The sequence below is a fragment of the Alexandromys fortis genome, unplaced genomic scaffold (assembly GCF_014885135.2).
Source record: "Alexandromys fortis isolate MF-2015 unplaced genomic scaffold, M_Fortis_MF-2015_v1.1 scaffold_9, whole genome shotgun sequence".
NCBI classification, from domain to species: Eukaryota; Metazoa; Chordata; class Mammalia; order Rodentia; family Cricetidae; genus Alexandromys; species Alexandromys fortis.
This window is the reverse complement of record NW_026067892.1, coordinates 16878645-16904474: the sequence shown is the minus strand read 5'-3', so window position 1 is coordinate 16904474 and position 25830 is coordinate 16878645. Positions and strand designations below refer to the sequence as shown.

The window sequence follows — 25830 nt, the reverse complement described above, 5'->3', positions numbered from 1 at the left end:
AACTTCCCATTCTATCTGGCTAATTCTCCTAGAGACATTCATCATAGGATGAGTTAAGATTATTTAATGGTGTGTTTTAGCTGGTAAAACTGCTTGGGGAAGAGTTCAATAAAGAATCGGGATATGGCTGCCTAATAAAGCACATCCAAACCGAGACTTAAAGAAAACAATGTTCAGAAAACGTATTGAACTATATATGAATAAATACCAAGAGATGCATTTATGTGGAAGGATTTCAAGGTTTTCACAGTTTGTAAATAGGTAAGATTTTAGCTTGAACTGTTCTAGATAAGCTTTAGAAATTTTAAGTTTTATTAGTTGCTGAAGCAGGCAGAGCATGATTGTTATTAAATTCAAATCTAATCACAATCATTTAATAAGGGTTAGACCAATGTCACAAAGACACATTCATAGATTGTTGAATGGTAAAGCATATCTTCTACTTAGACTGCATTTCAAGTTTACAAGAGTGTGGCTTATGAATGAGTAGACTGACTTGATCATGCCACCAAACATCAGACTAAGGAGACATACAACAAAACATTGCTCTATCAAGTATTTGTCTCAAGCAAGGTGAGGAGTAAGCTCTATAACAGGCACAACTTCTCTATTCTTATCCTTGTCAAAGCATCTAGGTTTAAGAAATCCTTGAATGTCTCTGCCAGTATTATATTATAGGTTGGTAACCACATTCCCTGCTATCAGGCAGGTGTACCCGGCTTATTCTTTATTGCCTTTGCAATTAATCTTGTGATTTAATGTTACAAGCCACTAACACTAAAAATCAACAACAACAACAACAAAGCCCAAACAAACAGAATCATGAACTTTCAGCATGTGGGTTGTCACTACATTCACAGGTGTTTGTGCAAATGGAAGGGTTTAGAATTAATGGGTCTAACAATGCTGTTTTAGAGTATATTTTTCAAATGCCATTTAAGTAAGGCTTTTTAAGTTTGTTTTAGAAAAACATCTTTTGATTTTCATGAAGGCACAGAAAGTACCAGTTAACTCAGATAAGTGCATCAGTGGTTGATACATGATGCACTGTTTTATTGCCTTTGAGTTGAGTGTCATAAATGGCAGGTTTGATCCGTTACGCTTGTGACATAGCTACTGAGTAGGTGATGGCTTTGATCCAGGGTCATTTAAATTTTTAGAAAAAACATATTTGATACCATCTGTATTTGTACTAGAATGTCTAAAGAGATGTCTTGCTGAAGTTCTACTCATATCAGTCTCTTTGAACTGATCAAGACCAACAGAGATCAAGACCAACATATGCACTGAAGTATTTTAGGAAACAGAAAACTGAAACAAAGTCTAGGCCTATGAAGTATTCAGGCAGAAAAGTAATATTTAGTGGGTAAGGGAAAACATACTGAATTCATTTACAACTTTATTAGTAAGGTATAACAGTAGGGTAAAATAAAATTTTAGGTTTATAGAATACAATTAAAAAGTATTAAAAAACCTCTGAGCACAGTGTCTTAGTACACACACACACACACACATTTCTTATATTTATGGCAGAGATGGAAGCATATAATTCCACATGTAGAATTACTTAATGTTTGGAGATGAAATAATACATGAGTGTGGCCTTGAGATTGAGTAGGTGTGCATTAGTTAAGGGGTCAACAATATCACAGCAGATAGGTCAGAGTGAGCAGCAGATGGAATCATGAGGTAGGGAGTCTGTATCTCAGTAGTCTAGTATGGGTAGCTAGAAGAAGAAGAAGAAGCCAAGACTCAAGCAGAAATCTATGATGTAGAGAAGAGGGAATTCACACAGGACTTGCAAGAATCCTGGGTCTTGACCTTGTTGATGAAATGTTTTGAGACCATTTGAAAAGATTTAAACAGGCGAATAATTTGATCCTTTCTTTTTAAGGAGATCATTTGGTGACTGTATGGAGAATAAATTCAAAGAATCGATATGCAGGGACATGAGCTAGGTGGGTTTTGCTGTGTAGGAGTTGCTAAGGACTTGAACCATGAATCATCAAGAGTTTTGAAAAGATGTATCTTAAGCTAGAAACCTACTGATAAGCTGTTAGTATTCACTTGGTATGAGCAGAAGAAAACCCTAGAAACACCCAAACAGAAGCGGTATAGAGTGGCTCCAGTGGAGACCCAGTCCAATATTGGTTCCACGTAGAATTAGCTAAGTTCATGCTCTCAAGTCTTCCATGATGGTCATCTAGTTCTATATTTCATACTGTAACATTCTGAAAATTTAAATTACTTACATAGTATCTGGAGTTCCTCATAGGGCTGGTGTTTTATATTACTTATGTGCAATAATTCTTAGATATATGAAAGTCTGTGTTTATATCATAAATAGTGTTGACTGTGGTTGAGTAGTCATTAGCCTATTCCTTTGTCTATGTCAGAACATGAAGTGTTTGGAAATTCCATTCGATGGCAAGTCAAGATTTTGATGGCAGTTTTGATGGAGTTGTGACACCACGTCAGACTCTTTTCTTGGGAATAAAGATTAGAATTATGAGCCTTCGGTTTCCCCACTCACTACCTGATGCTATTTTTAGATAGTGGATGTTGTAGTATAACTCTATCTGCTTTTGTCATTTATTAAGAATTTCTATGCTTCAAGAGTAATGAATTATTGATAATTGATAATCTAGGGTCTGTAAGTATGAGTGTTTATGGATATTTTGAACACACAAGTTTTACTCCATTAAGTGAGCTAATTTTATTCTACTTTGTAAACAATGTAAAAGCGAACTTCAAATTTATTAGTAAAAGACATGATTCACCAGGACCAGGAAAATTAATTTTAACCACACAAAATAATTATATAAAAGCGGAATGAATTCTTTTCTTCCTTTATTTTTGTAATGATGGAAGTAATGTGTCGGTCATGCCTTTCCTTTATGTCAGTTACTGTCTTTACAGAGAGCTTCTCCTGTACATGTACGAAGATGGCTTTCTATACGAATACGCTTAAATCTGGGAATTCAAAAAGTATGGTCAGGCAAGGTTAGCTATTCAAAGAGCTACCCAAGGCATGTTTGTTCTTTACTGTGCTTTCATCATCCACTTTGTTCGACACCCCCCGATTCCTTACTGTGTCTACTTGCACATCTACTATTGTGGGAAGGTACAAGCAGAGAACATTTGCGCTTGAAGAAGTAGGTCCCGAATGGCCAGAGTTACAACATAAATTGTCGAAGAGCAAATCATGTGAAGAAGGCACAATTCAAGGGAAGAAATCACAAAATTTCCATGAAGACCAAATAATAAGTAACAGCTGAATTTGAGAACTATAGCAAACTATTTTTACTAACAAAAATATTAAACTACTAAAGGTGTTTATCGTCTCCAATACAAATTCAGTGAAAGAGGTTTGCTTTGTCAATATAATGCAGATTATAGTGCTATTTATTGAATGTTTCCTCGAAATTCAGGCAAGTTTCCATCTTAAGAAAATTTGGTTGCAATTCAGGATAGCATCAAAATCTTCAAGGAGATGGAGAAGGAGAAGAGGGGTGTGTGTGTGTGTGTGTGTGTGTGTGTGAAAGAGAGAGAGAGAGAGACAGACAGAGACAGAGACACACAGAAAAAGCTCCTAAGGACACACTTACTGAAATATTAAAGTGAGAATAACATGCCATTTATTGATGACTCTTAATATTGTCATCAGTTTAGACCCCAAACTTACACCTCTCTAACTGGAGCAACTACTCTACTTTATATTTCTAAAAATTTTGCCTACAATCACTTGTTTTATGAGGGTATGGGCAGGCATGTGCCACAGTGCAGGTGTTCAGGTCAGAGGTTGTTTCTCCTTCCCCTGCGTGGCTTCCAGAAGATGGTACTCACGCTGTCGTTGGTGGAGGCAAGGCCCCCTCATCTGCTGGGCCATCTCACTGGCCCACTGCTGTACAGTTTTACAGGTGATGTTCCTTGATATATCCCCCAAATTCAACAACTAAGTGACTTTGAAATGAATAAATCAGAACATTTAAAAAAGAAAAAAAATGTTTAAGCTAGTCAAGTTGGCACCAAAATTCATGGGTTTGTAGATGGAAAGAAGAAAAGCCCAAAACAATGTTGAAGGCTCAAAAAAGAAAGGATAAAGTTTCCCAACCGGGATCTAGTGGGATGTTATTTATTTCCAAAGATGGTCACAACACTGAATTCCTCCTAGTCTGCTTTTTAATAATGTCACGTTACTAGTCTTCCATCAGAAGGTCCCCTCTGGCCTTTGTGGGACTTACTTGGACTGATAAAATGAGGCAGAGTCACCTTCTCAGGGTGACTTTGAGGCCCGTGCCTTAAGAGATCTCCGTCCTCTGCCTCTGCATTTGGAGCATTTTTTTCTCAGACATTTTCGTGGATTCTTTGCCTTTCAAAGACCAAATCTCCACAGACAGAGCAACAGGGAAGAAAATGAATGCTTCTGGTTGGGAATCCCAGCTGGGCTTTCACCCGACAGGCGTGTATCAAATGTCAATCTGAAAATGAGGCTATTTTTGGATTTCATCTTTGCCCTGGTGCTCATGTTTTCTCATTCTCTCTCTTTCTCTCTCTCCTCTCCTCTCCTCTCCTCTCCTCTCCTCTCCTCTCCTCTCCTCTCCTCTCCTCTCCTCTCCTCTCCTCCCCTCCCCTCCCCTCCCCTCCCCTCCCCTCTCCTCGCCTCTCCTCTCCTCTCCTCCTCTCCTCTCCCACATACAGCACATTAAGTGCTAAGTGACAAGACCGATAAATTAAGAGATTTTAAACTGTTGTATAATAAAAAAAAGTGCCATAAATAATCTAAAAGGCAAGCAAGAACAAAGATACTTGCAATGCACAGAACCCAAGGTGCAGGTTTTATCCAGGTACTATAAAGTTATTTGGGAATCTATAATAACAGAAATAACAGGAAAAGGAGGATGGGGAGGAAGAGAAGGAAGCAATTCAGAGGGAACAAAACACTTCAAATACATCCTTGAAGTGGACAACAAATGCAATCAAGCTATTTATAGAAAAAGAAAAAAGATTTTTTTATGTTTTTTGTGTATTAATTAGAGCTACCTTAATTTAAAAGATGCTTAGCTTCACCAATAATTAAGGATATAGCAACTAAATCAACAAGAAGATTGTATCTCATAGCTATGGAATGTTGACACTTAAAACAAAAACCATGTAGCTAGGAAGTACAGAGATGGAAATTCACTCCACACTGGATATAATGTAAATTGATATTGGTTCTTTAGAGAGCAATTTGGGAGCATCCTGCAAAGCTGATGCAGGCCATAGTCTAATTGTCTGAGATACCCAAGGAGACATACTTCAGTGTTTGCTGTAAATCTCATAACCTCAATGTCCCAGTTACTGTAAAAACAGTCAGTCTGGGGCTAGCAAGAAGGCCCAGCTGGCAAAGGTGCTTGCTCCATGCTCGATGACCTCAGATCAATCTCTGGAACCCACATGGTAAAAGGAAAGACCTGCCTAAAAAGTTGGGCTCTGACCTTTACATAATGTGTTGTGCATATGCACACACACAGACACACACACAATTTTTAGAAAATCGGTTTGTTTAGAATGTCATAAAACACATGGGGCATGATAACAGAGTACAGCTGTACGAGTTAGTTTACGTGTGTCCTATTTGATGAGAGTGAGATTGCCGAGGAGATGCCGGGAGAATACAGCTAGAGTTCTAGGTCAGCTCGGAGGACTGCACAGGACCAGAGAGAGTAGTCAAAGATGCAGACTAGACCACATCAACCAGAGATGTTATATAATTAAAGAAGAAGACTGAAGATAGATCCAGAAGGGCAGGGGCAAATGCTTCTTCTCACTTGTAGTGGTGAGAAATGCTTGGCTTTCTTCTCTCTGCTGTGAAACACCCAGAGCTCTAGAAGCATCCAAGATTCCCTTAGCAGCTGCATGCAGAAGAGGTGGTGTGATGGGGCCTGTGACACTGTAAGCAGAGTTTTGCAAATATTCCTTTCATTTTATTTATTTATTTATTTATTTTTATTTATTCTAGTGAATATTTGTTTTCACTGGGTTTATGAAATGAATTTGTGAACTTCCAGATTTCAAATAAGAACTTTTACACAATTAAAAATAGGAATAAGTATTGATTTATTTAAAAAAAACATGACTTGCTGGGGAGGTAATCGGGCTTGCTACTCTCCTCAGAGTCCTGAGGTTGATCCCTAGCTCCATTTTTTTAAAATTAGAATTATTTTTGAGGGGTGATAGAATTGAGTGGGAGAACCCTTTCCTAGCATGTCAACTGGCCCCGATACACAGGCCTTCCATTCCAGCTACTCCTGGGTCCACTGCTAAAGGATCATAAATTTAAGTTCCACTACAAAGCATGCCCAAGGCACACTGGCTAATAGAATAGGCCTGTGTCTTTGAAAAACAACACATAGCAACCATGGCCATCTACACAATGCATGCACACACACAGAGACAGGAAACTAGGAGAGAGACCAGCAGGGAGTGGAAGTGACATAAAAGGAGGCAGTAGGGGGAGGGATCTTGATATATGCCATCAAGTAAGAAACTGATAAAAAGAAAAAGAAAACACAAACAGCTGGCTGCACAGCCCATTGGTAGGGGGCCCACACCACGAAGGAGATGCTGGGTTCTTCCGTACTACACACAAAATAAGATGAAAAATACATTATGTCTTGGTGAGTAGTGTGTAGAACATTTACATCGAAAACCCCCATAACTTCCTTCAAATTATACTGATTTAAAGATCACAATTTGAACACTTGACATAATGCCATTTTAATCCACTCACGGAGTCTCCGAAGACTTGGGAAACTAACGCGCTGCTCGTGTGCAAACTCTGTTCTGCTGCAGGTGTGTTAGAAGACTCATTCCACAGGCCAGAAGTCAGTTTCTAAAGCTGCGTCTGCAGGGAGCTTGCTCAGGTTTATGTCACCAGCACTTGTGTCATTAGCTGGCACTCGTGTGTTGAGCACAAGGCATTGATTTTCCTAGAGTTGCATATTTTGAAGAGATAACAATGCCATCTTTGCAGAGAAATGTAACTAAACACTACACTTGGACCACTGGAGGGACTTGATAAAGATTTCCTTCAGGATGACGAATGTTGATAAAGGGCAGTTTTTTTTTTTCAGTTCTTAAAACAGTTTATGGTTTAGGCATGTTCATATCTCTATTTAAATAGGAACAATAATATTATTCCACGTACGGGGAAGAATTGTGGTTGCTCAAAGCTCCCCCTAGTTTTCTGGCCTGGCTGCAGTGCTGTGGGGTGTGGAATGGCCGCTGTAGTTACTGGGGAAAAGGAATTGAGCAGGACTTGATTCACAAGGCAGACTCCGCGATGAGGTGGGGAATCTGATAGTCGCTTGGTTTTGTGTCTGCTCACAAGCTTGAAACATAACTCACAAGATTAAGATGACTTTCCCAGCACGCTCCTATTGAGATGAACTTCGTACCACCATTGTTTTATACATAACTATAGGCAGGCCTTTTTGGAATAACTTGCATCTTCATGAAAATGCATGTATAAACCAAGCTATTGAAATGGTTTTCTTATCTTATTTTGTCTAATTCATGTCAAGAAATACTGACTGGGTACTAGTAAGTGTCAAACATTGTGTTCAATCCTAGTATCATTAAAATACTAATGTGATTTCTGCTCTTTGGCTATTATATTCTAGTACATAATAAAGAAATTCAACTGTTTTCCTGGATAGGCTTAGGTCACACAGCTGAATATAATAATAGTCAGTGCTACATAAAGGCATTTTTTAAAGGAAATTCATCCCCAAACAAACCTAGAGGCAAATCCTTGCAAAGACGGAATGAGAAGCCTTATACTATAAAACTATTGTGGTAGACTACTCACATGGTAAGTTGGACAGTTCTTTCAAAAGTTACGCACATCTTTTGTATACATCCTTTGTTTAGCAAGCATAGATGTTTTTAATTGACACATGTATGAGGCTAATTGACACATATGACTATCTAATCACAGCCTGCCATTTGGGTCCTTGGTTTATTTTACTCATGAAATAAGGACACAACAAGCCCTACATCAATCTATGACCGCAGCACATAAAATAGAATCAAGAAGCAAAATTCAGAACTGGTCTTTTCTATTCCATCTATTCACCGTTTATTTTGTCTGCTTGGTGGAATTTTAGAAAGGGGACTAATGCATTTTAATAACACAAAAGCTTTACGGTGCCCTGAAGTAACCATTGAGTTCCTGGTCAGGCCCCTGAAGGCCTTCTGCTAGGCTCAGTGTGAGAACAGAGGGGTATAAATGATTGGCATTGTTCTAAAAAGTTGCCCTCCAAATCTCCGAGCCTTCATCTCCAGAAGCTAACAAGGGCCACTCAGGTAAAGGAGATAATAGGCCTAGGAAATTCAGAAAAAGAAGAAAATACTTCTTATTGCCAGGAGAGATAATGAGATTGACAAAGGATAAATTGTGAGCAATTTTGTAAAACTTTAAAAAAAGGTGAGTGGGACAGTAAACTCCCCATTACCCTGATGATGCAACTCCGGGAGACAACTTGATTATGGAAGGAAATGGAAAGGAAAGGGCTGCGGAAGGAGTGGTGCAGGGGCTCTGCCGGCATGTGTGAACTGGGGAGGTGGCAGAAGGGACAGGACAGCATCTCAGAAGGGGTTCTTCATTACCCAGCCATGGCGAGGAGGGCTGCCATTAAGAGTTTAAGTGAGAAAAGTTAATTGTATCCCTTTCTCCTCCTCTTCCCTGTGACTTTAATTTAGCCTTTAGTATGGAAAATGAGACCTCACTAGACTGCTAAATGTTTAGAGGGTTTTTAAGCACGAGCTGATGTGCTTAGCAGTCAAAAATCACTGTTCTGGTAAAATCTGGGAAATCATAAGGAAAATATTATTGTCACGATGGTATAAGATACTCCATGTTCCTCTAAAGTCTTATTTACAGTCAGAACATATTGGCCTTGTTGACCACTGATTATAAAGCACTCCATAGTGAAGTCTCAGGGCTTGCCAGTTTAGTAAAAACGACTGTATTTGGAGCAGGGATAGGAGATGTCACTATTAGTTGAGGTCCTGTGCAGTAGAGAGCTCACCAATTTAGGTGTGCTGGCTCACCAATTTAGGTTATTTGTTACTGACATCATAGATTAGTAAATTCTCAATGGTTCAGGTGAAACACGTGCAAACAATTTTTTCTGTGTTTCCACGGGGTGGTGGTAATTTGGAGATTACTGTTGGTGGTATTTAGGGAAATGGAGAACAATTAAACCATCGGCAGACAGAGTGCCCCTGAGCATCTTCATCTGGTTTTGGATCTTCAGTTTTGCTTTTCATCGGTCAGTCACCCCCCCTCAACCTTCAAAGAATGATAGTGTCTGGCCAGAGTTAACTATACATCCTATAACTGCCTCATGCCCTTGCCAATGTGCATGTCAGGTCATACCATGGGTTACTTTGTGGTTGCTCTTCTCTTCCCAAGGGAGGGCTGAGTTGCCCTTTTCTGATTTCAGTAGCCCTAGGCATGTTCACTTCCGTGCTGTCGTCTGTCATGATTAAGGACCCCTCTCCCCCAGGAATTTTGCACTTCTTTCTGTTCCCATGAGTTGAACATCTGATTGCTTTCTTCTCAGGGCCTAATATGTTGCCATGGTATGTGTTCAATCAACGTGAGTTTATTTATACATTAATGATGAGGGTCTGAACGTCATGTGTCACTTAATTTACATGCTAACTCTGGAATAGGTAACATGACCTCCACTGCACAGATGTGATGAAAAGGGGGGTAAAACAGATATGATAACCATGACATTGTAAATATGACTCACTGCTTGAGCAATTCTGAAATCCTTATTCTATAAGATGAGCTATCATTCCACATCATTCTTCTGTAAATTACAGAGTATTTGCTTAAGGATGAATAGGCTTTTCAAAGTAATCTTAATTGATAGAAGTCTTCTTACCTAATTAATTCGTTAAGTGCTTATTAAGGACCTAATGTATGCAGACATTGATTGGCCCTCAGAGACATAGTAACGAACAGTACAGACAAATCCAGATCTTGCCATTACTGACACACATATACAAACTAAAAAGAAAACATGGGAGTTGTAGAAGCCATTCAGAGATTCAAAGATGTAGGAATGACAAGGGAACCAGTTTGATGGCGTGCTCCTGCTTGCCAGTTATTACTCATGATCAGTGTCTCCTGCCTTCTCCATCCTGTTAGCATATCAGAAGGCTGACATTTATGCAATCTGTTATTGAACATACTTATCATTTGGTCTCTGATGTGTTTAACCATGGAATCTATCTGCAGAATGGCTGAGAACCTGGAAAGGTTGAAGGCTGGGTATATAGTCTCCTGTCCATATGTCCAATAATTGGAAGTGGTTTAATTTTTATTTTTATTTTCTTAAAGAAAAGCTTGTTTCTTTTGGGAGACTTTGTGCTTCCATTCTCTGAGCTTGAGAAACTTCTCTCTCCTTATTCTCTCATCTGTGGTTTGCTAGTTACTCTTTGGCCCTGTGGTAACAGAGTATTGTGTTTGATTTGGAATCATAAAGACTGCTTTAACTTTACGATACTGATCACAACTCTTCACCAACTTTTCCCTTCATTAAACAGAGTTAATCATTTATTTCCTGTACACACAAAATTGACAAAGGTGGTTAAGAAAGGCCTCTCTGATGAACTAATAGATAATATGAGCTTTGAGAAAGACATCCCTGAGGCAAATACTGAGGGGAAAACCTGCTAAAGCCAAGGGAACACTTAAAAGAACTAAGGGAGAGATGGGCCCTATGCATTTAAACAAACAAGATTTTGGTTCAAGGGTAATTAACTCAGGGAGGCTGTAGGAAATGCTGAGGAACAAGCTTGTGTCAATATCTTTTCCCCAACACATGTCTTTGTGGAGCTTTAAGTAAGAAACAAGAAAAAATATATCAGAAAAAAGTAACATGTTGTGTCTTGTATGCTTTCCCAATCCTGTTTGTAAATTTCTGGAGAAGCACAGGGTACATTGCCAAAGGCAACTTACGTTTTCATCTTCCTCTGTTTGTAGCACTTTTGCTTGAGTCGTTGAAATGGCACAACAAGGGAAAAGGCAGAAAGGATGAACATAATTAATAGGGAAAGGTCTCTATAAGTGATCTTTGTTGCTCACTCTAGCGATTTTAAAATGAACCATTAACTCTTTGAGAAGTAGTTTGGAAATCTAGAAAGTAGATCAGTCTACTTTTTAAACTCTATTTTTAATTAGGTTTCTGTGTCTGGAGACCAAAATAATGGCCTAACAAATAAAACCTAGTGCGACCTCTTTAGTGTTCTCAGTCATTACCTTTTATTTTATCTTATATTTGGTCGATTTTTCCTGCCTGCCTCCCTGCAAGAAGACAGCAGCTCCTGAGCTTGTTGCTCCCCAGGCTTTCATCTGTTGCTTCTGTTGTTGAAGTCTCATCTTCTGAACGGCATCTCTGGCCCTTTGGCCCCTTCGCCAGGTTGATTGTATTCCCGTCTGGAATCTCTAAACTGATGATTAGTGACTTCATATTCTCAAAAGAATGCTATTCCTGAGAATATTTTCACTTCTGATAAATATTTTGTCTTGGTGTAGAAAGTGGTTTTGGCGATACACAGCAACTGGGGCAACGCCTGGCATGTCTTATTTTTGTGGTGAGCGTGGATGGATGGAAGGAATGCTGGAGGACACAGTCTCCAGGGAAAATAGCTGAGACAAATCTCCCATGGAGTATATGGCACTAGGGAGATGTTCAGCCTACCTGAACTTGGTCACTGTCGTCTATGAAATCGAAGGTAGGACTTCTGTAAGGATGAAAGGGCATAATGCCCTCAGAGACACTATTACTTTTAATATTAATTATTGTACAGCTATGCATGATGTATTTTTTCCCACAGGAAGTCGACTTTCACAGTAAAATTTTATCAGGGTTAGTTTACTGCAGAATTTTCATTGTTTACCAGAAATACCTAAAGATAAATGTTAGCTTACTAGCAAGTGAAGTAGAAATCTGTAAGGCATAAGTCAAATCCTCCTATGCTTTGCTTTCATCTGTATATTAGGCAGCTGTGCACTCAAGTGCAGAGAGATAACTTGTTTTTTCCCCAAAATTATGAGTGGTATCATATTTACATGAAGAATGGATCTGTGACCTGCTCCTGGCTATACAGAAAATACTGGTGTATATGTGTTTAATCTCCAACTCAATCAGATTTAGTAGGAAGTATCCTCAGCATTAACTCTGAGGCCTATTCACTAGCATTTGTTGTGTTAGATGACATTATCCTTCTCACAGTGTAGAATGTGCATATTCATGTTTGTGTACACACACACACACACACACACATCATGATAGACCTCGGGAACATTAGGTGGTATCCCAAAGCACAGTTTTAAATGTATAACCTTCATTTATTAGTCCTTTTTTCCCATCGATACAGTATGTAACACCATTCTGCTAGTTCTACCAATCCTGCAGCTATAGATTCATTATAAAATAATGTCATTCTTTGAAGGAGGTAGAGGCATCCTCATAGTGAGAAAGCAACAGGGAACTATGGTTTTGGACCTTAAAGCTCCCCAAGGACACACTAATGCTTTCATTTTTTTTCTGTCATATCCAGGATGAGAAAAATTGTTTATTTCTAAAATTTATGATAGGAAGAGAATTGGAATAAATCCAATCAGGTTGAAAGACAAGATCTTGTGTCTTCAAATCTTTAGAGCATTCAGAAGCATTGGAGCCGTCTTGTCATGGTGTCTCTAGGTTTTTAGATAAGACTATGGCTGAAGTTGCTTCTCTTTCACAGGCTTTATCACTTGCACACACTTTTGGATTTGGAATAGCTGTATCTATCTTTCTCTCTCTTTACCTCCCACCATTTTCCCACGGAGCATTTAAATATAGTTTAACCCCATCTCCTATGTTTGTTTCTATGAAAACAAAGAATGAGCAGGGATAGTGGAGGAGGCAGAGTATATGGAGGGGGTCGCTGTTGCCATTATGCATTTTGTCCTTTCCTAAGTTGAAATCACATTTCTCTAGACAGCAGAGGTGCTGCTTCCAAATTATATCTTAAGAGGACTAAGAGAGACAACATCCACTTAGCACTTCCACGTGTGTGTGTGTGTGTGTGTGTGTGTGTGTAAATATGGAGGAAACGTATACTTGTAGAAAAAGGCAAGTTAATTAAAACTCAATCCAACAGTGAATACAAGGTAAGAAAGGGAAGCAACAAGTTGTCTTGATAAACCAAATATTGTTATAAGAAAATATATGAAAAGAGTAAAACCATTCATAAATGGTGTTCATAATAGTGAACGGTACTGTATTCCTGATAGGAAAACCAAAAAACAAACAGCAACCTAACCAACCAAACCAATAAAGAGATAAAGAGTACCATCATGGAGATTTTTCTAGAGTTTTCCCAGGCAGGGAGAACTTAATTACTTCCGTCCATCTAACATAACGTGTGCCGAGCCTCCTGTGTCAGTACTTAAAACAGATAAGTCAGTGGATACAAAGTTTCCATTTTTGTTACCACTGTATGCTGGTGAAGACACTCCTAAAATTATAATGTGCCCTGCACTTTGTTATATATTAACATTCTATTATTAATCATTCAACTTTATTTCCTCTTTGCCTTCTCTGAAAACAGAGGAATTTACTGCAGTCCCGCTACTCCACCTGTGCTCTCCTCTGCTTGAGACGTGTTTCTCTTTCTGCTCTGGGTTGGAGACTGATCAACAGAATGGAGCCCTTAGCATTTTCTTACTATTGGAATCATCCAAACGAAATGTTACTGCGTCTCAGAAGAGGGCTACTAGACTCCAGACCTCCCACACCAATGCAGTACAGTCATATACTATGTCAGGAGACGCTCTCACTCCTCTCTCCCTCTTCTTCTATTTGGGGGAGGGGGCTCGCCACCTGTACGAAACCCACTGGAGCTGAAACACAGATACATGAGCTGGGGATGCCCCCGGATCAGTCACCAGGAAGAGAATTCATTGGCATAAAATGCCAGGGAATCTTGCCAGGTCCAGACTCTCTTCTGGTGCTGAGATGAGACACTCAGAAGGAGCTTGGATTGGAATGAAGTCCACCGCAGCCAAAGCATCCATTTGTCTTACTGCAGAGCGCATTACTCTGTAGACACTGCAGTGTTTTGAAAAAAATCATAAAAAAAATATTTTGCTCATTAACTTTTTAAGTCATGCTGGCCTGGTGAAATCAATATAACATGTTGTAATTGATTTATGAAATGAAAAAGCCGGGCCTGACTGGTGAACTCTGCAGTTGCTGCTCCAGGCACCAGGCCCTTGTGCTCATTAGTGCACTTCCTTTAGCACTGCCTGAGCCAAGGCGCAGCCGGAGCTGGAAGGCTCCGGTCCTTTGCAGACAGCCTGTTTGAGATGTAGCTTGCATTGTCTCCCTGGGGTCCTACGCCTGCCTTCCTTCCATCTCTGCTCCCATCCAGGTCAGCAGAAGGACGTTGGCCTCTTCCTCAAGGTCCCTGGTGTCCTCAGGACGTCTTCCTAGGACAGCAAGCCTCCATTTATACCTCTCGTTTGACATTTTAATCTATGTGCTCCCTCTCCTTTCTCTCACCTTCTCCTTTCTCCTTCAGCTTGTTTTACTCCATCTGGTCTTGTCTATTCACTGATTTCTTTCATTTTACTTTTTATAACCCCACAAGGTGAACCTTTGTCATTTTATAATTCAGAGTCTAACTCTTTCATCCCTAAGACAACATTTTATGTTTCTTGCCAACCCCTGGTAAATTATGATCATACATTACCCTTAAAAGCTAAAGTGGATCTTACAAGCTGGGCCCGGCTCTGTCGCTTCCCCGCATCTATGTTCTTAGGGACCATGGAAGAGAAGTTTATCCCTCGTATAGAGAAGGCTTTATTCTTTTTTCACCAAGTTCCTATCTATTTAAAACAATGCTCATGTATCCCCTTGTCTCATCACTTAAGATAGAAGGAATTATCCTCAAAATGTCAGAAGTAACCAAGGGCAATCACATCATCTAAAAAAAATGTCTAGATTGCTCAGCCCAATAGACAACTTTAGGCATATTCTCGTGAGTTTCTTCTTCCTTTTGTTCTTTTGATGCCACTTTAGGAGCAAGAAAGTGATAAAAAAAATATTCCAGGACACTGGTAGCGAGTGAACAAGAGTGTTCTCACTTCCTAGGTGGCCGGACGTTCCTGGAGTTTTGCTGCATGGGTCCTGTGCAGCTCTTGCCACACGCAGCACGTTGGTTTGCAGTGAGCTGAAATGTTTCCATCTATCTTAAATCTCACATAATATTGCACCAGCACCGGACATTGCCGTCATTCCGGATGTGCGATACTGAACCCAAAATTAACCACAGATACCATATTAAAACAGCTGCAGGTTTTGATTTGGCTACAGCCGGAAAAAAATGTTATGCTATGGAAGTTGGCCAGAATTGCAACAGAGATATGCTGTAAATGAGGAGGAGAAGAAAGGAATTGAGGTCAAGCTGCCAAAAAAGATAGAAACGGGAGCCAGGGAATGTAATTCATATGGTCAGTGGCAATTCAAAGAGATGGAAATCCATGAAGTGCTTGCCCGGGTGAGCAGATGCAGGGTTAGAGCAGAAGGGCTCAGTAGACTGAGAGTTAGAGATACAAATGAAGGGAGAGAGAAAACGTCTATCAATGTGATTCAGTGTAGTGACTCAACTTCAGGACTCTCTATATTGACTATTGGTTATGGCTAGACAAACTGGGGATGCTTGAAATCAATTCTGAGAAGTTCTGATGTTCAAGGAGTCCTAGCGATGTTAGGCTGTGGAAAATCCAAGGCTGTCTTGAACATCCTGCCACTTGAGCTGTTCTCATGAGATCAACTGTTGTCACATTGAAGGAAAGCTGTTGGGGGGGGGGAGGGGTTCAGTTGGAGACCTCTGCACTGAATACCAAGGTGGCAACATTTTCTTTCCGCAGCATCGTGGGCTTGTGAGATTCTCATTAACTCCAGGGCCATCTGTCTTCTTGCTATTCATTTGGCTCATTAGTCACAGGTGGGTAGGACGGTCTCCATAGTTTTGGTTCTCGTTCAATTCTGATGTCTGCTTAGGAAATAGGGAAGGCTGGTGACAGCTGTAGCGATGCCGGGGTTCTCTTTCCTCTGTGGGAGCCTGAAGAGGGTTTCTCAACGTGGCTTGCTACTAACCCAGTGAGCCGATCGCAAGCGTTTCCTCACCCAGACTGCTTGCAATTCTTGCTCTGGTTGTCCTGTAGTATACCCACTTGGTGGGACAGACAAGAGCAAGAGTGGCCATGAAATTAGCGATCATCTTCATTGCTAGAGTGACAGGAAGACTGATTGTTGGCCGTAACAGTTTAGTCAAACCTGACCTGCCCCTGTAATTTCTGTCTGCCTTCCTGGTTCAGATGGGAAATGCTTCCTCGTGCAGTAAGTCACCAGGAACACACATTCAGTCCTCCTAAGACTTTCCAAACCTCAGGTAGAAAAAAGACAAAAACAGGTCTTGCTATCCTGTTATAACAGTGTGTTTCTCTCTCTCTCTCTCTCTCTCTCTCTCTCTCTCTCTCTCTCTCTCTCTCTCTCTTCCCAGAGAAGCATAATAACCCAATAGGAAGCACCTACTGCTCCACTGGTGCCTCATGAAAGCCAAAAACAAACAAACAAACAAACCCAGAACAAAACAAAACAAACAACAACAACAACAAAAACAGAATTTCTGCCTGGATTCCTTTTTTTTTTTTTTAATCTGACTCTTCAAAATCCAGGGCTCGATATTGCTTTTCAAGGAGCTTCTTTCCCATTGTAAGCCTCTTTTCAACACCTCACCTCTTCTACCTTATTGAGCCCTTGGAAACGCTCTGCTGACCATTTCTACTTCCCATTTTACTGATGTGTCAACTGAGGCTCAGAAAAACTGAGTGACTCCTCTGGGTCACATGGCCGGAGGATGACAAAGTCTCTTAGCAGCCAGCAAGCTAATGGCTCAGTAAGGATTGTGGGCATAGATTGTTTTTTTTTTTTTTTTTTTTTTTTTTTTTTCGCTCAGGGTGGAAACTTCTGTTGGAGGAAATTTTTCATTGCTTTAATGTAGAGATAAGCTGTATGGGAGGGAAAACACCTTTATTGCGTGCTTTAATGCTATGCAAAACCTACTAGAAAATCATAGTGACCACTTAATATGTTTTTCTTAGTAAATATTCAGTTTCAAAAGTGCTATTTAAGAAAAATATATTGAATATGTAGCTATTTAACAAAGGATTTTTATTAGACTTTGTGCACTTCACATAAAATATAGTTCTTAAGTCAGAAGAAGGAATAATTTTAGTGTTGGTTATGTGTATTGATATCAGTTCTTTTTTTTTTTTTTTTTTNTGTGTACAATGAATAATGATTACTTTTTTAATCTCTCTCCCCACCCACCTAGCCCTTCTCCACAGATTTCTCTCTCTTACAGTCCTGTCTGTTTTGTTTTGTGACCTGAAGTTTAATCAGAGCCACATGTGTGATGGGTTTGGATCTGTAAATCTCATATCAATGCTGATAGGGCAAAAATGAAGTAAGACACCTCAAAGAGACTGGGGGACTCCTGACACAGTTAAGGGCAGAGGCTGAGTTTCAGGGAGGGTGATAAAGGTGGAGCTTCAGGGCCCTTTGCTGCAGGGATTCCTGTGGGAACTCCATCTACTTTTTTGTTGTTGTTGTTTTTGTTTTTCGAGACAGGGTTTCTCTGTGGCTTTGGAGCCTGTCCTGGAACTAGCTCTGTAGACCAGGTTGGTCTCGAACTCGCAGAGATCCGCCTGCCTCTGCCTCCCGAGTGCTGGGATTAAAGGCATGCACCACCATTGCCTGGCTTTGATATCAGTTCTTATCTTGTGCTACTGTCTTGTGCTTGTGTGTGTTTGTGCATCTGTGTGTGTGTGTGTGTGTGTGTGCGGTATATGTGAAGGAGAATATAAATGTATGTGGTGTATATGCCTATGTGAACGCCCCAGAAAGAGGCCAGAGGAGGATGTTAGGGGTACTACTCAACACCTTTTCGTTTCATCCATTTGAGACAGGGTTTCTCACTGAGCCTGAATCTAGGCTAGCAAACAATAAGCTCTATCTAGGAACCTTTCTGTCTCTGATCCCACTCCCCTACCCCACATCTCTGGAGTTACAGGCTCTCGTACAGCTATGCCTGTCATTTTTTTTTTTTTTTAAGTTGGAAAATGGGACCCAAGCCCAGGTCCTCATGCTTGCAAAGTAAGCACTCTTACCCACTGAGCCATCTCTCCAGCCCCATCACACTACTTTTAGTTGATGAAGTGTAGGAATGTGGGCAGTCAGTGACTGCTGAGGGAGAGAGAACCAGTTTTCCCTAGCAAAAAATTCCTGGTAGATTATCCATTTCCAAGTGGTCAGCCCTAAACCAATGTACATAAAAACAACACTAAATGAACTCATGTGTGTGTGTGTGTGTGTGTGTGTGTGTGTGTGCGACAATAATTATAGAAAAAGAGGTCATGAATTCAAGGAGGAACAGAGGAGTTAGAAGAGAGAGAACTGAAGAAATGATGTAAATATAGTATCTATACAACATTTTCAACCATAAATTACTTCAGTGAAAAGAGAGGACATGGAGGGAGAAGTGGGGGCAGGTGTTGGGTGTGCCTGGGTAAAGTGAGCTACAGCATAAGCAATCAAGATGTATTATTTACATGTATAAAATTGTCAAAGGTTAACAGTTATTCTATGAAAAAATGTTGGGTGAACATGGCAGCCACATGCCTGTAATCAAGCTCTTGTGAAGATGAAGTAATTTGATTATAATTTTAAATGCTGGACTTCATAGACATTTTGAGGTAAATCTGGTCTATGTTGAGACCCTGTTCTCAAACAACCATAAAATAAAAAAAAACTTTTATGAAATAGTGTTGTGAGTTTAGTAAATTCAATCATGAAACTTTCCAAATTTCCTTTCTTTTTTGTCTTTATGGGGTAGCATCTAGGTTGGCTTCAAATGTAGAGTGATTCACCTGCCTCTGCCTCCCAAGGGCTAGGATTAAAGGCCTGCGCTTCTAAACCCAGTAAAATCCCACTTTCCTTAATTGTGAATTACGATTGAAAATCTCTCCTATCCTTATTTCAATCTTTCATTTTTAAGATTTATGGTGAGAACACTTAGCATGAGATCTACTCCATTGAATATTATAAGTATACAATTCTGCATTAACTTATGGATATAAAGTTGGGCAGAAGTAGGTGTCCAGAGTGTATCATGCAGAATTAAAACCTTATCCACTCTTGGGAATATACCCAAGAGAGGCCTTATCATACAACAAAAATATATGCTCTGCTATGTTCATAGCAGCATTGTTTGTAATAGCCAGAACCTGGAAACAACCTAGATGCTCTTCAATTGAAGAATGGATGAAGAAAGTATGGAATATATACATATTAGAGTACTACTCAGCAGTAAAAAACAAGGACTTCTTGAAGTTTGCAGGCAAATGGATGGAAATAGAAAACACTATCCTGAGTGAGGTAAGCCAGACCCAAAAAGAGGAACATGGGATGTACTCACTCATATTTGGTTTCTAGCCATAAATAAAGGACATTGAACCTATAATTCGGGTTCTTAGAGAAGCTAAATAAGAAGGAGAACCCAAAGAAAAACATATAGGCATCCTCCTGAATATTAACCTTCATCAGGCGATGAAAGGAGACAGAGACAGAGACCCACATAGGAGCACCGGACTGAAATCTCAAGGTCCAAATCAGGAGCAGAAGGAGAGTGAGCACGAGCAAGGAACTCAGGATCACGAGGGGTGCACCCACACACTGAGACAATGGGGATGTTCTCACCAAGGCCAGCTGGCCTGGGTCTGAAAAAGCCTGGGGTAAAACAGGTCTCACTGAACATAGCAGACAATGAGGGCTACTGAGACCTCAAGAACATGGGCAATGGGTTTTTGACCCTACTGCACGTATTGGATTTGTGGGAGCCTAGGCAGTCTGGATGCTCACCTTATGAGACCTGGATGGAGGAGGGTGGTCCTTGGACTTCCCACAGGGCAGAGAACCCTGATTGCTCTTTGGGCTGACGAGGGGGGGGGACTTGATTGGGGGAGGGGGAGGGAAAGGGGAGGCGGAGGTGGGGAAGAGACAGAAATCTTTAATAAATTAAAAAAAAAAACCTTGTCCCTACTGAAGAGCAGCCAATGGGGCCTTAAGTCTACTACATCATATATTCCGCATTTAGTGCAAATTTGTATGACTAATGGTGTCATGCAGAAGCATGGGTTTATTACACAATCTAGGTTATCCCATGCTTCTGGGTTTCAGATTCCTAGTTTTACTATCTACGTTCAGTTTTCCTAAAACATAGATTGGCTTCAGAAATACTAAGCAAAAATGTTTAATGAACTGTTCAGTGTAATTTCTAACTAAAATGTAAGCAATCATGTATGCAGGAGGTTATAGACTCTGACTTAATCTAATTTCAGTGAGAGTTGTATAGGATTTCTAGATAGCTACTCTCCAGAGAGCAGAAAGAGAATTCTACTTTGTTTAGTATTGGCCATGGCAAAAATTGATGACTTCATCAGTTAATGATAGATATCTGTTCTTTTCCTTAATGACAATGAAAATTCTTATTTACATATGCAAGTTTAATGTACATTCAGATACTATACAGTTAGAAGTAAATACTGAATGTTTCCTCCTTTCTTGTCTACATTTGACAGCAAACATTAAGTCTTTTCTTTCCCTGTAGGCTTTGATATAAGGTCCTGTTTGCAGTGCTTAAAGTTTGATTGCTAAACATTGGCTCTGGGTCCTATCACAAGTTATATATATTATCAAGTCCCTTAAGCAAATCCCACCATTTGAAGTTTGTAATGTGTTTTCTCATTGGTGAATATGAGATTACTAACATAGGCAATGGACCAGCTCTTGGTCAATTCTCTCAGAAACCTGAGGACATAGAAGCTACATCAAATTTCACTTGAAATTCCCAGTACTTCTCAATAATAAAAATTTCAATTTTGATTCAACAACCAAATGACAAACTAATCATCAGCACAATTATTTTAGAAGTTACTGTCTTCAAAACAAAACAAATACAATTACAAATTCTGTTATGATGCCTCCTATACCATGGCAATCGTTTACTTGAGATTTAAAGGTTATTTTTTAATGAAATGAATGATAAAAAAAATATATAACAGAAAGTGAATGGATCAGGGAGGTAGTGAAGTAATGAAAAATATAATATAAATAATAGTGAAAACTAGATAAGTAAATTTGATTCAGATTGAGGAAGGTGAAAATAACAGAAGCATTTGATCGTTTTCCTTTGGGGAATTGATTTTAGATTTTCTAAAATAAGAGATAGTATCATCACAACAATGTCATGTGGAATGATCTCTAGAAAAACGTGATGAAGATGATACTCAAGACAGTAATGAGGAAAATGGAAAGAAGGCTTCTAAAAGTCAGGGACAGTCTATCTTATAAGTTTGTTGTGGGATATCAAATGAAACACTTCCTTGCTGTGTCCGTTTCCTTGATCCTCAAGGTTGGCATTCATTTTTATAGTTCCCAATGCTGTGTTGTTTATTTTTCAGTGTTATACACTTTTAATTCAATATTTATAATGTCTAAAAGGTCTTTGGACTGAAAAATGTTTACTGCACCACTGAACAGGTCAGCTTCTAACACAGTTTTCACAGACCAAATGACATCTTTATTGGTCTTTTGTGTTTTAAACATCTAGAAAACCCAGAAGGGTTGAGTAAGGGAAAATATTTAGATTAAGAAGAATTCAGGTTTTGAATTTCTGAAGGATATTAAGCAAATATTGTTCTTTTATTATAATTTTAGAATTTTGAATGGTTGCAGAATATGAAACCATTTTGAATAATTAAAAAAGAACCTACTACTAGGAAAAGGTCAGCCCTCCTGTGTGAACCGGGACCATGGGAACAGTGAGGAAGGGTAGAAGGAGAGGGGCAGGAAGAGGGAGCAGAGAAAAATGTAGAACTCAATAAAATCAATAAAAAAAAAATTTAAAAAGTACTTCTAACCATCAAATCTTTTATTATAACATCATTTTATATAAGATTCTAAAGTACCTATGCTTGACTTATTTATATTAAATCCTTCTCATTTTAATTGCTTGGATAGTAATGTGCTATATATTTTCCATACTCCCCTTGCACCCTCCCTCTGCCCTCCGTTCTCCCAAATTTCCTCAGGAGATCTTGTCCCCCCCCCCCCTTCCTAGGCAGATTCATGTAAGCCTTTCTTAGAGTCCTTTTTGTTACCTAGGTGTTGTTCCTTGGGCTCTGTCCTCTTGCATTTTTCCTCTCACACAGACTCAGAACTCTTCAAGTAGGCTGAACTGGCTCGCAACTGAGCCCCAGGTATCTGCTTGCCTCTGCTTTCCCCAGGTTCCAGATTATAAGCACATGTTACCATGCTCAGCTTCTTTTGATGCAGGCTTACAGCCCTGTGGTCCTCCTGCTTGGATGGCCAGCACTTTACTGACTGACCTATCATCCCCCTCAGGGCTAACCTTTTTAACTGAGCGGACTATGATGTAAGATGATGCATACTCCATAAGAACGTTTGAACAGACTCTGATGAAAATAACAAAGAAGGGAGAACAGCACATGCCGTGACAGACATAAACCCGCGTTCTCCCAAGTGCGGTGGGGAATCACAACAAATTGTCTTCAATCTTGAGAGGGCAGTAAAATAAGGCAAGAGGTGCACAACAGGAGACAAAGCTTCGATGCCCAGTGGCAGGTAGAGACAAGACAATGCAGAGCATGGCTTCAAAGGCAGTTAAGAAAATGTCCAGAAGTCATCGGGGTCAGGAGGAAGAAAATAATTGCACTTATTTCCTAGTCCTAAAGCAGATATTGGCAGGATAAAATGCTGGCATACATCGCAGCATTTTAAGCCCAAAGCACATGTTCTGACCTTGCAGATAAAAAATGGCTTGGGCCAGAAATCCTGGAAGAAGTAATGCACCTGATGTAAATGCATTGGTAGAGATGACGGAGTCCCTCGTCAATAAAATAAATCACGCTCGCAGCACGCTTCCTCCTGCGTGCGCACAAATGCCAGTGCTTCATGGAGAAAGAGTGGTTCACAGCCTTGCTGTTCACACCTACACAGCGATGATGGTGACAACCACCATGTCCTGAGATCTTCGTTAAGAAATGTTCTAGTTAGTGTCTTCCCTACAGCAATCTTCAAAAGGAAGGAAGAAATTCAGTCTTTGTTTGCTGACTTAAGGAAGTCCACTAGTTGGTACAATCCCTTCCTGTTAAGGAGTGTATGTGGAATTTCAACCTGGTTTTATGCTTCTTGTAACACCTGTACCTGTGCTTGATTTTATTTTATTTTTTCATTGCTGTGTCCCATGTAGTGACGGAAAGTTCGGTGAAGAGACACTTGGAATCTTAACATATTGAAAAAAAACTAAGCAAAAACAAACAAACAAAAAAAACCCATAAAACAAAGCCATGTTTTATTTCATTTGTTTGACAGACTTTCTGTGCTTGAATTTTTATCTCGTTATTTCTATTATTTAAAAAAAAAATGAAAAGACCAGGGACCTGGAAAGATGGTTCTATTGGTAAAATGCCTGTTGGCCAAGTATTAAGACCTGATTTTAGGTGTTCATATTTCACGCAAAAACTAAGTGTAGCTTTACACATACATAATGTTAGTACTGGAAGAGCGGAGCAGAGACAAGAGGATCAAAGATCTCTCTAGACGGCAGATTAGTAAACTCTAGGTTCAATGAGACATGACGTCACAAAAGATAACAGAGTGGAGTGATAGTAGACGACACCTGAAGTCAACCAGTCAACCTCTGGCTTCCATACCCATGTACACACACACACACACACACACACACACACACACACACACGGACACACACACACACATGCACACACAACCATCAAGAGAAAGAAATACATATATAGCAATTTAGGCCATTCTATCTTCCAAAGTCTCATTCCCTTCTGTTCTTTTGGATTTGCTTAGGGACAAGAAAAGGAAAAAGACTGGCTTTCTAACTTGACCCGGTGCTTTGTGAAAGTAGACTCATTCAGATGCAGATCTTGTTATACCCGATAGATATTCAGGTCACTGTGTCTAAGTCTCCACAGTCCATACCTGCAGTGTTTTGGACATTGTTAGAATTTCCTGTGAAATAGGTACTAAAACTTATCCTATTAAAAGTTTACAGAGAAACCCTGTCTCGGAAAAAAAAAAGTTGTTTTTGTTTTGTTTGTGGAGACCTGGTGGGTTTTATAATGAGGAATTTATTTCTGGCTCTCAGCTCACAGCACTCAAATATTACATCATCTCTCCTGACTTGGAAGGAAAGAATAATTGTCAAGGGCCTGCTCTTCACGGAGAAAACCTGACTCATGTTCAGCAAATACACATCTGTCTTCCTAAGTGTTAGCGCTGGAAGATGAAGTGCAAAGGGACACACTGTAGGGGGGATGGCTGCAAGGAAATTCTGAGAGTTCTGCTTAGGACTGACAGAGAGTGCACACTCTTAGAGATGCATTGGTATAATTGCTCCTGAGTTGATGCCCTTCAAAGTGTGTGTGCATGTGCTTGTGCGTGTGTGCATGCGTGTATGTGTGTGTGTTTGTTATAGTTTTGTTTGGGGGATATCCTGAGCTAGGTTGCTACTGACTCTTGCATCTTGAGATCTTCTGTGTTTCAGTAAAGTGTTTCTACAGTATGCACACAGTACCACGGTGTTGTCCACACTATGGTATATGGAGGACCTTATGAAAACTGTGAGTTTTTTAAAGAGCCACATTTCTTCTTTTAACATGAGACAGATAGTTGTGTCTTGTTGTCCTTGGAAACTTTAGAATTATAGCAGAACCCATAGCTAGTAGCACTCTTACCTGACTGCGGTTGGAATGGTTCTCTGGGATCCTAAAGCGCCAATACATCTCAGGGGTTTTATTGGCAAGTTTCTCTAGGAAACAGATGGGCTCTTTCAGCCTCAACGGTCATGAGACAAAGAGCTGCCTTTTAGGGTAACACACTCTCAGGGTGTATGTTTTCTTGTCTTCAGTATCGTCTTGTCCTTTTATGTAAGAGGAAGGGAAATAGTTCAGCAGCTATCAAACATCGACTTACCAAATACCTCAATGTTTGATGCTGTAGTTTTAATAAAACAGCTTCCTTCCCTTGAAGAACCCATTTAGCTAATGACTACAGAATAGAAGGTTTTAGGAGGGCATACTGCACCTTAACCAGGAGTTCATATGTTCAGAACATATTATGCCCACTATTCCTTAATAACACGGTTTGTACGTGCTAGATTAGATTAGTAATTCACATGTACTACAGACAATTTTTTTCTCTTGGCACATTTATTGTTATGGATTACTTCAGAATGTTCTTCATACTTTTTAAAGCTTTCTTTAAAAGTTTTTAATATGATAAAGGAATGACTAATTCTTATTTTGGTCTAGAAAGCTGTTTCTATTTTCCTCCAAAGCTTTTGGGTCAGAAGTAGGAGCAAAATAAGGAATGCCTGGGGGAAGATGTAGGTATGAACTACACATTCTGCGTGGGGTACCATGGGAGTGGAGATGCCAGTGCCCACTCCTGCCGCTCTTCTTTTAACTGGGTCTGCACATGCGGTTAATTATTGATGACCTCATACTTGGGCTTCACTCTTCGGTTAGCGAAGAGGGCAGTGCTTCTTTTTTTCTTATTGCTAATTGCTATCCCTACTTTAACTCCACCTTGAAACGTTTCT

General features: G+C 39.8%; 2 protein-coding genes across 2 annotated transcripts in view; one reads left to right on the top strand and one right to left on the bottom strand.

The window, feature by feature from the left end:
- The window catches only part of Ctnna3 (catenin alpha 3), a 1282010-nt gene that overhangs the window by 469296 nt on the left and 786884 nt on the right, over positions 1-25830 (top strand). The gene's annotated exons all lie outside the window — the stretch shown is intronic.
- Lrrtm3 (leucine rich repeat transmembrane neuronal 3) overlaps positions 1-25830 on the bottom strand; it is a 171863-nt gene that overhangs the window by 109649 nt on the left and 36384 nt on the right. The gene's annotated exons all lie outside the window — the stretch shown is intronic.